We start from the raw sequence: 15684 nt of genomic DNA, 5'->3' as shown, positions 1-15684 counted from the left end.
GAAATTCTGTAGTATTAAAAAAAAAGATTTGTATCATTGTCTAATAATAATTACATGCTAAAATTTATCAGTGCTTACCACCAACACCAGGGCTTTCCAGGTGGCTCAGTGGTACAGAATTTGCTTGCCAATGCAGGAGCCATAGGAGACGTGGATTTTATCCCTGGGTGGAAAGATCCCCTGGAGAAGGAAATGGCAACTCACTCCAGGGTTCTTGTCTGGGAAATCCTATGGACAGAGGACTCTGGCCAGCTACATACAGTCTGTGAGGTCTCAAAGAGTCAGACATGACTGAGTGACTACATGCATCTGCAAACCACTAACACCAGTAAAAGGCCAATTTTGTTCTTTAAAACAACCCTATTAGGTAGCTATTACAACCGGTAAGAAGTGCTCCAATGACTGTATTTTCCTAGACTTTTATATTTCTAGAGGAGGCATTCCCGAGTCCCCCCAAAAAAGTCTTTTTGCTTTTAATAGATACTGGTAAATAATCCTCCAGAGAGTATGTACCAAAGGATACACCCACTGAAAATGTATGTGAATAACTGTTACAGCACACTTAACAACATAGTGTAAATCTTTTCATCTTTACCAATTCAATAATGTAAAACATGAAGTGTGAAGGTATTTATTTTCATTTGTGTGGTCTGTTATAGTTGAGACCACACCCTTTACACCCTTTGCATATCATCCTCCCCTCCATATCTGAAAACAGCCCTGCCAAGGGATTAACAAGACCTAAATGAGACAACTTTGGGGGTAGAAAGTCATAAAAAATATCGAATTGAGGAAGAGATTCAGGAGCTTTTTGACCTTGGCAAATAGATTCTGCTTTTATGAAGTGCCCTAATCGCTTTCCTGAGGTGGTTTGAGCCTTTCAAATATAAATCTGTTTGCGTACTAAAAAATTGGTTAATGGGGCACCAGTTAGGAGCATTTAAACCATCGAAGCATGGCTGATAACTCTGGCTACTATCATTATATTTCTAAACTAAATGGGGGTCAGACTGAACTGTTTGGAGATATGACAGTTATTAAACATATACCCACAGAAACCCCAAAGGAATGCTAAGAATTGATGGGCTTTTATTTTTACATACCAGATTCTTAACTGATCCAGGACTGAAATGCGCTATAGACTCTTCACTCAATAAAATCATAAGAATATCGAGTGTTTCATTGTCAGTAGACAGCATTCTCCACTAGAAACATACTTCATACCTTCACCTTGTGGCCTCTACATAACCTTTTAAGTGGTCGATTAAAAAGCTTTTGCCTCCTTTTTTTTTCCCTTTCAGTCTTGTGATATATTCTGCATTCTCCCTCATGACTATGTGTACCATCATATAGACAGCCTTCCTGAACGAAGCAGATACAATTCAGTATGTAGTACTTGACTTTGAATAATTCCTCTTTAGCATTATCTGCACTGATTGAGGACAGGTGTGGATGGTGTGGGACATGAAATATGTTGAGAATCTTCAGACCATTTTCTGGGTGTTTGTTTGAGTGTTCTCTCCAATAAACCTTGTAACAAAGCAGTATGATAGAATCATCCTGGATATGATTGTTATTATCTCTTGCAGAGACTTGAAGCTCATCTAGCTCACCCTTCTAATTTTGCATATGAAGAAGCTCATTAGAGAAATGACTTTCAAGATATTTAATGGAAAAGTCCATCCAAACTCCTTGGTTTGAGGCCAGTGAGTTCTCCTTTCTCAAAAGTATTCATGCTATTTTTTATAAAAAGTGAAAACACAGCAAAAGGTGGAAGAAAAGCAAACAAGAGCAGTTCCTGGAAAATTGACCTGATATTATTAGCATTGGCAGTATTTCCACCCATTCCTGTAATTCCATATGACTTCTTCCCTATTTAGGCATCTAGTAGGTTTTCCTATTTTCAGATAAGAATTTGCCAGGTAGCTTTAGATTCTGAAATGACAACCTACATTTTGGCAACAGAATCGATAATATTTATTAAGAGGTCTTCATTGCATCTAGCTGAGACTAACAAACTTCATCAGCTTGTGGAGTTTCTCTGCTTACCTCATTTATATATAGAACTACTTATAGAAGTGACTTCTGTCCAGATGCTGGACCAAGAAAGCTTTGGCAGGAAATTCTGCTGATAATGTCTGATAGGAAAATTCATTAAACATCCCCTTACAGAGCTAACAATACTGGGTAAAGCTCCTAGAGTAAGGAAGACAGACTGTTCTTTAGCTTGAGGCAAATGCATTGTTGATTGCCTTTGCCATAAAGGAATTATATTTAATCTTCTTCAGTTACTCTAAGTGAAGTTTGATCATTTTATCAGTGTGACCTTCAAAAAGACCATACTGCTTTTGTCTTTTTTTTTCCCTCTCTTCTATTTTCTTGCTTACTTAGCATCCCTCTCTCCACCAAAGAAGCATTTCATTGCATTTCATTATTACCTCCATCACAAGATTCAAGTTTATGCTAAGTGGAAACCAGATACTTGTCTTTCTTGTTGCTTGAAACTTTGATAAAGCTTGTTCACTTGCTTTGAGTAGTATTGCTCTGAATTTATTTTTCAGTGGGAAAAGGCCATAGGTATTTGGGGAAATTAAGTTCTCATTTATTTTGGCTAATGTGTGGCCTTGATAAGATCTCTTGTCTTAGCGCTCCTCTGTCCTATTTCTCTTCTGAATAGAGCTTGAATCAAATGATTATTTTGAATTGCATGTGATTTAATGATGTGCTAACATTATCCATTTATATGTTTCTCCAGGTGTGAAGAGATGTATATAGCAGGATAATATGAAAGCTATTTCAATTAAGCAGATTATTAATAGGAAAGCTAACTTTGATGCAGTCCCAGAGAATCCCAGATACCTATTTAGGAAGGGAATATCTTAGGCTGTGTTTCAACATGCTATAGTAAACATTTTTTAAGTTTGTCAGAATTTCTATTTATTTATTTCTGACTGCACTGGGTCTTCATTGTTTTACATGGACTGTCTCCCGTTGCCGCAGGCTGAGGCTACCCTTCATTCTGGTGTGTGGGGATTGTCGTTGCAGTGGCTTCTGTCATTGCAGAGCACAGGCTCTAGAGCGTGCAGACTCAGTATTTATGGGGCACGGGTTTAGTTGCTCTGCAGCATGTGGAATCTTCTCGGACCATGGATTGAACTCGTGTTCTTATCCACTGTGTCACGAGGGAAATCCAAAGTTTGTCAAAATTTTGAAGAAATTAAACTCTCCCATATTGTTTTATTTTTCTAACTTAAAAAAGCCATAGCATTGTTTATCTATATTTTTGTTGCAGGAAGGGGGACACCTTCCAGGGCTCAGAACTGGACTCTTGTCTAATACTCGGAAATGAATTGTCTGAGGAGACACATGTGCTGACAAAGCAAGAGATTTTATTGGGAAAGGGCGCCCGGGTGGAGAGCAGTAGGGTAAGGGAACCCAGGAGAGCAGCTCTGCCATGTGGCTGGCAATCTCAGGTTTTATGGTGATGGAATCAGTTTCCAGGTTGTCTTTAGCCAGTCGTTCTGACTGAGTCCTTCCTGGTGGCACACACCTTGTTCAGCCAAGATGGTTGCCAGCGAGAAGGATTCTGGGAGGTGGTCGGGCGTGTGGTGTCTCCTTTTAACCTTTCCCAAACTCTTCCGGTTGGTGGTGGCTTATTAGTTCTGTGTTCCTTACCAGGACCTCCTGTCTTAAAATAAGCCATGCAAATAGTTACTATGGTGCCTGGCCAGGGTGGGCGGTTACAATCAGTGTACTTGCCATAACATTTTGAATCTTTGTATAATGAATCTTCCCAGTGCAAATTGCAAAGTCCTTTCAACTGTCTCTATATGGTAAGCATGTGATACATCAATGGTGACTATGCTGACTGGAGAAATAGTTTTCAGTAAAATGTTCTCGTGTGATTTTAAATTTTAATGATTGAGAAGTCACAGGAGCACCTAGTATTGTACATGTTCTTGGGACAATTCAGTCATTAACTGTTGCATACAACCACTCAGCATTTGGGTTTTAAAGTGGCCACTGTGAAGGAGGCATTGCAGCCTGTGCTGGAATATAAACATTCAGTGCTGTTCCTATTTCATCTACTTTAACTAAACTGCATACAGTTTAGTTAAAGTAGATGTGTCAGGAAACCAATATAAAAATTTGTGCTGTCAACACTAGAAGTAGGCCATTTCATGGGAAAAGAGGTTGGTACAGGGAGTCATGTACTTGTTTTCAGGCAAGTTGAGTTTGAGATTCCTTTAGGGTATCCAAATAGAGATTTCACATAGTCAGTTGGCTAAGTAGATCTAGAGCTCAGAAAAGGAAGCATGAAGATACAATTTAGAACTGAAAGAAATGTAAGTTTGTTTGAAGTCTAAACTATTATCAGTACCACCTGGAGTTGAAGTTTAGAAAGGTGTAGTATATGATTTTTGAGGATGAAAAAAGTAAGGATTGTAAGTCTTAGACAGCCTTCATACTATTTTTTTTATACTATTTTAAATTGTCATAATTGTTGCACAGATTGTAGTTAGGTTTGAATTTTTGTACAATGTATTCTGATCAAAAAATTTGGCAGTGATTTTTAAAGAAAGGGATAAGAGGATTGTTTCTTATAATAACATATATTATAAGAAATGAATATAGTTGCTCTTAACCATCTTATAGTTTGTTATTTAATTTCAAATGGGACAGTTTTGACTTTAATATGAAAATCAAATGCTTAATTTTACTTATTTAAACATATTGCAGTATCAGTATCTTTGGTATCAGTGTCTGTTTTTTTCATATATTTAGATATAGATCATCCTATTGGCCTTTTTTTAAGGATTCACTGTAACAGTATCCTTGCTCATCAGGATAACCTACTGTACAGTTTAAGGAGTATCTTGGTAAAATCAGGTTCTCTGTAATTGACTGAGAAAGTTTTTCTATCATAACATGTCACTGAGACTTCCTTCTAGCACCATGATACCTCTGGAATGCAACTGATGATTTTTTTTTTAAGTCTAGATTTACACTTTATTCTAAAACCTATTTCTTTATTTGTAGGTGATGTGCAGTTGAACTTGAGATGAATAACATATTTGGGGGTATGTACCATTTTATTTATTTATTTTTTTAAATTTTATTTTATTTTTAAACTTTACATAATTGTATTAGTTTTGCCAAATATCAAAATGAATCCGCCACAGGTATACATGTGTTCCCCATCCTGTTTGTAATATACAAATATATTTTTCTGTGGAGAAATTGTACAATATTTTTGATGTTGATCTTAACTAGGACTCCTAAAAGGAGTTATGGAATTAACTTATAATTTATATAAGTAGAATATACAGAAAGCAATAGCAGTGTATTTGACATCATAAGACATTTATGGTTATTTTCAATGTAATATTTGGTCCTCAAAATTAATTTGCAAATAGCATTTATTATTAAATCTCATTTATCAGTGCATTTAAAAGCTGCACAGTTTTTTAAAGTAGGAAAGTTAACTACTTGAAATTCATTATCTGAATAACTAAATGTAATGTGCAATGCATTTGTTTGTCTTCCTTCACATATTTATTCAGCTGTACATCTTTGCTTTTTATGACATTTATTTATTTCCTACGTTAGGTTCTATTACCAAAATGTGCATTTTAGAACACACCTTTGCCCTACAAGCATTATTTTATGTTTTTTGTATTTAGTGATCAGATGTCTCTGTTCTTAATAGCAGATATCTTAAATCATCTTTTTGATTATTTTTTAAACCTAACCATGTTTATAATTTGAACAAAGTTCTCTGTCTTTTTTCCTTCTCGTTTAGTGCATACATCGAATACTAGAGAATTATCAGTTTGTTTATTTTAGTAATTTTACTTTGGTAGTTCCATGATAATAACGTGGTTTGTATTTGGTTACCCAACTGCAGATAATCCTGTGGCATTAGGAAGTTTAATTTATGGGAAAGATCTTAGACTTAAAAAGGATTACTGACCATTTAGGAGTGATTAATTAATCAGTGAAAAATTGAGTCTTAAATGTACTAATGCCTATCTAAGCTCCGCACAGATACATGCTCAGGCACATGTACCACCCAGTCTCATAGCTAAAATGACCAAATCACAACAAAGAGGATGGTGTCCTAACTTGTCAGGTCATCACAAAGCCAGGGGTTCTTGAATCAAGCATTTGGAGACTGTTCTTACTCTCAAAGGCTGTGGGGTTTTGAGCATCTCACTTTACCTCAAGTTTGCTTTCCTCATTTGTATGGTTAGTGGGTCAAATCAAGATTTCTTAGGTTCATTCTTTCCTGAAATACCTTCATTTCTTACTTCAAAAAGTTAAAGTTTAGAAGTGAATATCTTCATGTTGGTAAAACTGCTATGAATTAAGAGGTGACAGAGTAAGGTAAATCTGTTTAATGGGAAAAGAGTGCAAAAAGGTTCGATTGATTGTCAAGTCACCAATATTCTTGTGTACTTACTGAATTCTGGAGTTTGAGTGGATCTAGAAAGGCAGGCTTCCCTCTGTGCTCTTTGTTCTGCCCGACTTGGAGACACAGGAGTGACTCATTTTGAAAAATCTCTTATTTTGAAAGAATCCCTTATAACCTTGTTAGCTCAAGGTTATCTTTTATCTGATTTCTCTCTTTCTGGATAGGTTGCAGGCTGAAGAGTGTTAAAATATGTTTTCTTAGTGGCTTCCTTTGCTAGATTTGAATAATTCACTTGATTTTTTCAATCTATTTAGATGAAAAAGTGTTATCTAGAGATGCTAATTTTAGTTCCTTTTGTTTGAATTAGAGAAATAAATGCGTTGTATATTTAGTCCAAATAGTAAACCCTTATACCCTTATCTGGCCATTTAAAACAATTCTAAATAATGTTCAGGCACCTTTACTATTGTGAGGTAAGATATTTGCTTGAGATTTGTTTTTCTTTTTTCCTTTCCTTTATCTCTTTTTTTTCTTTTATTTTTATTTATAAGATGAATGCATAAGGAAAAAGATCCATTTGAGTATTGGGTTTATTCTGTGTTGACTGCTTCTTCTTGCTCCCATTCATATATTATTTTAAGCTTATTTCAAACATTTCAATAGAAGATAGCAAATGATTGCAGTTTGATACCAGAGGGGGTTTTTTATGAGTCAAGCCAAAGGATCTGCTAGATCTCTTATACTGTTTTCCTAAGTTTAAGATTCTACAATTCTATATTTTTAGGTTAAATATAAAAATTACCAATTTGTAGGTGAAAATGGTAAGATGATGTCATTTTATATGGATTCAGTCTACATATTAGTTATTCATTGCTGAGAAAAAAAATAACTCATCTGTGAATATGGTAATAACAAGCAGCAAAGCTTATTAAAACACTAACTTCATTTAGGAAAAACTTAGCATCGTGAGTGCTAGATATTAAAAACTATATTTTAAACATTTGTAAATCAAATGGTAATAAAACCTTCATTGCATGTCTTTCTTTTTGCAGAAATGTTTTTTCTGTGTTTTATGAGACAAATCACAGGCATTACAGTTTGAAATAAATTTCATTGTTTTCTTTGCAATTGCTACAAAGCTGTTGAATATTTGCAGTAAGTTTTAATGACTAATGAAGTGCCTGCTTGATTATATGCCATTAGTAAAGATATCTTTTTATGACAAAGGGCGGTTTTCAGCGTGGCCTTGGCAAAGGCAATATATAAATGCGTTATTTCCCTTCAAAGGAATGCAAATCATAGAAGCAAATTATAAGGGAAATATTTAAAAATAAGCAATTAAAATAATGGATATTCTTTGTGTGTTACTTATTAGAATTATATGAACATATGAATAGAGTAGCTAGATATACTTATTTTCAGAGGCCAACATAATAATAATTAATTAACAAAGCTGTAAGTATCCTAAGTATTCTAGTGAATTCCAGTTTTATTATCTACATTTTATTGCTAACTGTGTTATTGGATAGATAGCTATAATGCTGACATTGAGAATCTTGCATAGTTAACTTTTCAGTTTTTCTAACCATGATTTCATGTTCTTGATGCTCTTGCTGTTTGTCACTTGCTGTTTTACCCAGTGTTTAATCCTGGCTCTCTGCCTTTTATACACTTTCCTTTGTCAAGGATACCCCTTTTTTTTCCAGTTCTGTACCTGTCAAAGTTCTACTTGTCTTTTTATGTCTCGCTGAACTTCTGCCTCTTCCAGGAGGCCATCCAGATGCCCTCTAGCCAGAACTTGCTGCTCAAGGTCATTGCTGCCAACTTGTCCTTTCACTGTGGCTCATCTAAATCTCACTGCCTTCTGACCAACACATTCTGTTTGTCGTTCCACAATTTGATTGTCTACCTCTCTTCCCTTTTTTCAATTGGTACAAAAGTCCCTTTGGTACAATTCATGTGTTTCTTTGTATCTCAGTTGTGTTTAATAAAATTGTTTTGTGAAATTTAAAACTGTCTACTCGACAAGATAGTAGAGTTTCAGACTTTATTTTTTTCCCATGTGGTATGTTTGGAGTGGGTGGGCCAATTATATTTGCTTCCTGCTTTTAAAATGATCTTACTTATCCTCTTGTTTTCTGCTTTATTGGATAAATCACCTCACAATATAGTTTCTTTAACGCAAACACAGTTAAGTAAGAAATACTAGGGAAAAAAGAATGCATCTGCATCCATGGTCTTAGGTAATAGGCAAGAGACTGTGCAAAACTGTATATTGGTTCTGAAAAGAACAGTTATTTAAAAAATTAAATGAGTAATAATTATTTTATCAACTTTATCAATAAATAGTTTATCAATAATTATTTTATCACAGGGAAATCTTCATTAGAAATCACAAGACTATAGATGGTTTCTTTGACCATTTTTGCTCTGTTTCTTAATACTTAATATTAAAAATAGAGTTGCCAACTACAATGGTCACTGCATTTCATACATTTATTATATGTATTTATGTACTTCATCTTATTGGATCCTCATGTTACACCATGACATGGGTGGGGCAGAAATTATATATTGATTCAGATACAGCAAAGGTTGTTATGAAAACTCAATATTTGTTCAAAGCTGATTCTAAAATATTATTGTTTTTTTATTAACTACTAGTCTGATATTTAATGTCTGTGCTATCTTTGCATAATTCAAAAACAGAGTAAAATTGATAGTCCAAAATGCAATGGCATAATTTACAGCTGTATGCTTTTAGCTCTATTTTTTATAACAGATATAGTAGCAATTCTGATCAGAATTCATGGGCCAGTGTCCTAAGTTTAACTATTTCACAGTTGTCTCTTCCTCTGGACAAAGGAATTAGAAAAGACGTGGGCCAAAACTGTAAAAAGAACCATAGAAGTATGGATGTGAGGATGAGGAGCTCTCTATCAAGGAAGGTGACTGATGTCCATAAGATTAAAGTAACCTCAGGTACCCAGGCAAGCGGATGAACAGGAGACTGGGAAAGACCTGTAGAGTTGAGTCCCCTAAGTTCTGTCTTCTAAGGTCTTGTGTTCTGCTACTCTTTGTCTAGCTCCTTGAAATGTATCCTTGGGTATTTGGGAGCTATAGAAACCCTTTTGTCATTGACCCTCTTGTTTAGGCTAGTTTGAACTGAGTCTTTGTTACTCAATTTAGAATCCTAACTAATACAGATAAAATTATTGATACAAGTGAACTCTTCTTTCTGTTCCACTTTCCACTTGCCTTTTCTTTCTTCTTTCATTTCTTTCCACTTGTCCTTTTATCCATTTCGCTGACTTTCTTCCTCTCATCCACTTGTTCATTCATCCATCTATGCATGCATCTAATACTTTTCAACTCTTTAGCATGCGTTAAGTGTTACCCCAATTCCTGAGGATAAAACAGTAAGCAACGTACAGCCTTCGTTCTCTTCAGTTTCCTCTTTCTACTTTTAAGATGGTGGTGTTCTGAAAAGGGAGGCAGAACTCAGGCCAAACATAGGGGGAGAGATCATGAAAAGTATATCCTTAAAGCATATGCCTAATATTTTAGATTGGTGGAAAGATTAAATATTTAAATGGTTAATTGCAAGGGGTCATGGAAAAGGGGAGCTTGTGTGCTTAGTCTCTCTGTAGAGTCCAAGTCTTGTGACCCCATAGACTGTAGCCTGCCAGGCTCCTCTGTTCATGGGATTCTCCAGGCAAGCATACTGGAGTGGGTTGCCATTTCTTTCTCCAGGGGATCTTCCCAACCGAGGAATTGAACCCAGGTCTCCTGCATTGAAGGCAGATTCTTTACCATCTGAGCTACGAGGGAAGCTTAGAGGAAGGTTTTTAATCATGGCAGTTTTTCACCAAGTTCCAGGCAGATGACAAATTCAGAATACATAACCATGTATCACTTAAATTTGCAGAGGTAAGAAAATTGTAATTTGAATAGTGGATTGCATCTTTTACTCTATTGTCAATATTAGATACGGGTAGAGAAGGATTTGGATGTTACCCTTTCTTTCTTCTTCAGTAAGCATTAATTATACAATACATCACAGAATCACTTACTGCCTTGTGTAGGTCGTCTTAATCTCTCAAGGGACCAGCCCCAGAGCAGTCTCTTTTCCTAGAAGCACTAAGCATGTGCAGAAATTCAGTCCAAGTCTACTCACATGAATATTCCCAAGTATGGCAGTAATTTGGAGACAAAAGATGGAAAATTTGATCCCTCTGATCTGTACTATTTGCTATTGGAAAATTCTCAGTGAACTTAGTTTGACGAGAAAGTCATGATCTAGTTTGCTAATCACTTAAATCTTCTAAACATCTATATTTTTTCCATGTCTCAGCAAATGTTGTTTCTCTCTTTGGATGTGTTATACACCTCAATCCACTGTCCTGTTATGCTTGGTAAACTCATTCTTTGAAGGCTTTCCTCTTTGAAGCCATCTCTGACTATCCAAGGCAGATATGTCCTTATTTTGTAAGTGGGTGCATCTTTCCAATGTCAGCGACCTCTGTTTTGATACTGTTATTATATTTTTCTCTCCCAAATGAGATAAGGGCTCTCTTAGAGCAGAGACCTATTGTATTCATCTTTATGTGACTGATTTCCAGACCCATGAATGGGGTGCATTGAGGGCTTAATGTTTTATTAGTAAATAAACAAAATATCTTGGAGGAGACAAAATGGAATGGAGGAGACACAGTGTATAGCTCAATATGGACAAGTAAAAGGTAATGCCTTTCTCAAAAATAAGGTCAAAATAAAGATTCTAAAATTTGTAGATATATTATTCTTAAAACTTAGAATTTCCATGTGGAAAGTACATTGTTAAAATTCTTATTTTATGAAGTAATCATGTTACAGATGTCCCTTATCTCTGTTCAAAAAGACTGTGCAATCAAAATGACCAATATATGCTGGTTGCCTATAGGAAAATATTTGAAACAAAACTGAAAGCCTTGTAATTTTTTGATATTTCATGTTCAATGTGTGAAAAGGTATGGGAATCCAATACAGCACTATGATTAAAAAGTATTCTGACATCATTTAAGTCCAGATATATTATATACATTTTTATCTATCTACCATAGTACATGGGCTTCCCAGGTGACTCTAGTGGTAAAGAACCTGCCTGCCAGTGCAGGAGACATGAGACACAGGTTTGGTCCTTGGGTCGGGAAGATCCCCTGGAGTAGGAAATGGCACCCCACTCCAGTATTCTTGCCTGGGAAATCCCATGACCGAGGAACCTGGCGGGCTGCCATCTGTGAGTTCGCAAAGAGTTGGATGCAAATGAAGTAATTTTGCACTTACCATAATATACACAACATATATAACCATATTAAACTGAGAAGTTCTAAAGCTGAAAATATATTACTGCTTCCAAGACAAGTATTTACATATTTTCAGGATAAAACCCACTCCCCTACTCTTTGATAACCGATATTTCATAGAACTGATTTTGGGAGCCATTCATCTAACAGAAGGTAGACCGATAATAGCTTGATAGAGAAGAAATGAGGCAGGAGTCCTTAATTTATTTGTGGTTTTAAACTGCCATTTTGAGAATCTGAATACTAGGGGAAAAGATATATTGTTGAAATACTCAACACAGCTTAACAGCTACTTCCTAAGTCGCCTTTGCACCAGGTACTTTCTGGCCTGTGAAGATGAATAAGATAGGCAGGTTGGGCATGTCACAGTTGATAGGTTCCCAGGTGATGGTTCTCATATTTTCAAAAAAATTTAAGAATAGTGCACACTGATTCTGAACATGATTCTCCTGCCATAATTAATTTCTTAAAAGCTCATATTGCATTGAAACTCTGGTAACAGTGCTTCAGAAGTACAGACTTTGAAGCAGGGAAAAGAAAATCTCTATGAACATTGAGTTCTAGGAATTTAGCCTGTACATGTGTTTTAAAATGCCTACTGTTTTAATCTGAAACAATAAATAATGAGTGCACATATTCTTTTTTCTTCAGAGAAATGACTGTGTGGGGAAGAATTCTAAATTTGACTTAATATTTCATTTTATTAATTGAGTCTCATTGGTCCTGTGTCATGAAAAATGATGTACCTTTCAGCTAGCTTTAACAAGGTATCCTATCATTAATCACAAACCATCTAGGTATGCTGAAATTCTCATATTTTTTTAGGAATCAATACATATACTGCAGTAGTAAATAGAGTTGCCTTTTGAGAATTATCATTTTTTCTCCTACTCCTTCTTCCAACTTCATCAGCAACAGGCAGGCAAATAGGTGTGTGTGTGTGTGTGTGTGTGGGTGTGTGTGTGTGTAATTTCTTTCACCTCTCACATTCTCATACTATTCCATTCTCTAGATGAACATCTTCCTGTATGCTAATTTTTCAGAATGTCATTGATCTTAATTATCTTCCTCAGGTACAGATATGATTCTTAACCTCATACTCTCTATTAAGATGCTGTTTAACAACAGTATTGATCTACCTTTCCTTTTCCCTAAATTTCAACCTGTACTCCTTGCTTATCTTGGACATGTTCCTCTTGCAACCATCTTCCCTCCCCACAATTTGATATTCTGTGTCTGAGCTACAGTAATGTGCACATAATCATGCAATCATTTACTTATTCATTCCACAAATTGTCATCAAGGCAGTGTGCTAGCTGTTGTGGAAATTATAATGAAAAAAATTCCTAATGCCTCTTATTCTGAAAGGAAACTTTTAATGGGGAGATTTTTTGCTATTATTTTTTTTAAATTTCTTTTGCATAATAGAATGGCTGTTTTTGACATTTGCTGTAAGTAGCTTTCATAGTTACTGCCTTTGATTCTTGCCCTTAGCTATGATGGAAATGATGGAAGGCATGTTTTTCACTGAGGATATTTGTTCAGAAGTGCAGCATAATTGGGATGTGGAGAAATTATTAATTTACCATGTATCTTTGTAATAGTGTAATAAGGGAAGACTATTTTAATAGGTAAAAAGATAAACTGCTATTATAATTGCCCATAAATATTTTTCATCAACAGGAAAAACAGGATGATAGATGCAAACAAATGACTCTCCGATCAGGTAGAATACAAGATGAGTTCTTAAAAGAGATACAGCTGAAGTCTGATAGGAAATTCAGAGAAGGCAAAAAACTGCTCTCTGGGATTCCAGGGAGAGTTTTATGGAAGGGGTTGCTGCTGAAATTTGGTCAGTGTCTCTGTTTGGGATATGAATGTATAGAGATGTTGGTGATGGTCCCTGCATGCTGAGTAAGTTGTACAAATAAATACAAACTATGAAAAGCTCTGGGACATGGATGTGAACAGTGAGAGCAGGAGTTCAGTTAAATGCAAGCATTGAATGAGGAAAGAAATGTCTGTCATGTGTGAAGCACATGTTCATTGTGTTGTAATATGTATTAGGCAAATGCCTCTTGCTCTGGAAGGTACATTTTATGGATGGTTTCTTTTTTAAAGTAATTGTTATTGGAGTATAGTTGTTTTACAATGTTAGTTTCTGCTGGGCAGCAAATTGAATCAGTTACATGTATACATATATCCCCATGTTTTTGGATTTCCTTCCCATTTAATTCACCACAGAGCACTGAGTAAAGTTCCTTATGCTATGCAGTAGCTTCTCATTGGTTATCTATTTTAATGATAAACACAGAGTGTAGCATGGATGGCTTTCTCCCTGGCCATCAGACTCAGTCAGTTCTGTTGAAAAATTCTTGTTTAGGTAGTGACTGCAATAATCCTTGAGTAACATAGCCCTCACCAGTCCTGATAGAATGTCAAATGTTCAAAAGAAAAACCCAAGTACCTATTAAATCATCAAATGCCTTTGCATGTTTATGAAATCAGATGAAAGCCAATTTCTACATTAAAGCAAATCTGCTTCTCTGTACTTGGTTGGGTTTGTAAGGAGAGATTACAGTGCTTTCCTAAGAAGGTTAAGCTGTCATCTCGTTAAATGTGGACTTAAAATAATGCTGCCAAAGCAGCTGCCTCTTGTGATTGATGATGATGATGATGGATGATGATAGTTTTGAAATCAGTTTTGCAGGGCAAATTGCTTTTTTTTCTTCCTCTTTGGCTGATGTTGAAGTCTGGATTGGGGATTTCTTGTCATATTAGGTATCTTTTTGATTAAATGCAATATTGCTGAGAACTGTATTCTCTTTGATAAAATGGCTCTAAAACTGAGCGATGGCATGAAATATAATGAGTTATTCTGTATGTATTAGTTGAGTGAAAACAGTTATTCTGGGCTTTGCAGTGTCTTCCATGGTGAGTCATGTTTGGGGGAACAAATAGCAACCCAAGTGTAGACAGAGAAATGGCAGAAAGTGTGGTACTTTTAAGATATGATAGCAGCATGCCTTATTAGGTCTTCAGAGAATGTTGACACACATGAATGTTCAGTGTTATCTTCATATTTGTTGAAGATTCAAATGCTGGTCCCTCTTCTTGGATTGCTCTCCCCCACAGATATCTGCATGTCTGGGTCCCTTACTTCTTTGAATTTCTGCTCAAATATTTTCCCATCAGAGAGACTTTGCTGGATCATCATCTCTAGAAAACTGTCTATACCTCCTCTGTTTCTTCTCACTGCTACCTAGCACTTTTCACCACCTGAAATGGTATGCTTGTTTGCTTATGGTCTTTGTCCAAGCACGTAAGCTGCACCAGAGCAGAGACTGAACAGTTTGGTGCTATAAACTGAATGGCTGCACAGTTTTCAGGCCTGTAATAGGCACAGCATTAATAATTGCTGAATGATTAGCTGGATGCATTTTTATCTTTTGTACAGAGGGGGCTAAATAAGGTTCTAAAGACAGTTTAGAAAAATAGTTCATATTTAGCTCCAGAGCCAAACTCAAGAATTTTGGTTTATTAACCCAAGTTACTTTAGTTTTTTTATACATAAATAATAGAGGCAATAAAGAACCCTGAAAGGGAAGTGGAATATCTCCTTACTTGCACCTAGAACATTTCCATACCTCCTCATATTCTTGACAAAAGCAATCAATTTTGTTTATACAAAATCACTGGTAACCACTATTCTATACCATTCCATTGTGCAAGCCCAAGAAGAACACTGGTTCAAAAAAGCCATTTTCAAAAAGGAAAAGAAAACAAAACATGACCCTCTCCCCAAATATTTTTTAAAGGCCAATAACATTTGTATCCATTGGGTAAACATGATCAATCAAAGCTTTACAAGCTTATGTGCGCTGCTTCCTTAACAAATGTGTTTTTTGCCTTGGTCATTCATCA

The 15684-nt window shown here is 35.7% G+C and overlaps 1 protein-coding gene across 3 annotated transcripts in view; it reads left to right on the top strand.

Annotated features, from left to right (window-relative positions):
- Positions 1–15684, top strand: part of CNTN4 (contactin 4) — a 1027736-nt gene that overhangs the window by 145249 nt on the left and 866803 nt on the right. For all 3 annotated transcript variants that reach the window (XM_005222675.5, XM_005222673.5, XM_059880036.1), the window contains exon 2: positions 5041–5081. The gene's annotated coding sequence lies outside the window, so the exon portion shown is untranslated. The remainder of the gene's footprint in view (positions 1–5040; positions 5082–15684) is intronic.

Source organism: Bos taurus, chromosome 22, assembly GCF_002263795.3.
Source record: "Bos taurus isolate L1 Dominette 01449 registration number 42190680 breed Hereford chromosome 22, ARS-UCD2.0, whole genome shotgun sequence".
Taxonomy (NCBI): Eukaryota; Metazoa; Chordata; class Mammalia; order Artiodactyla; family Bovidae; genus Bos; species Bos taurus.
This window is presented reverse-complemented; position numbering and strand designations above follow the sequence as displayed.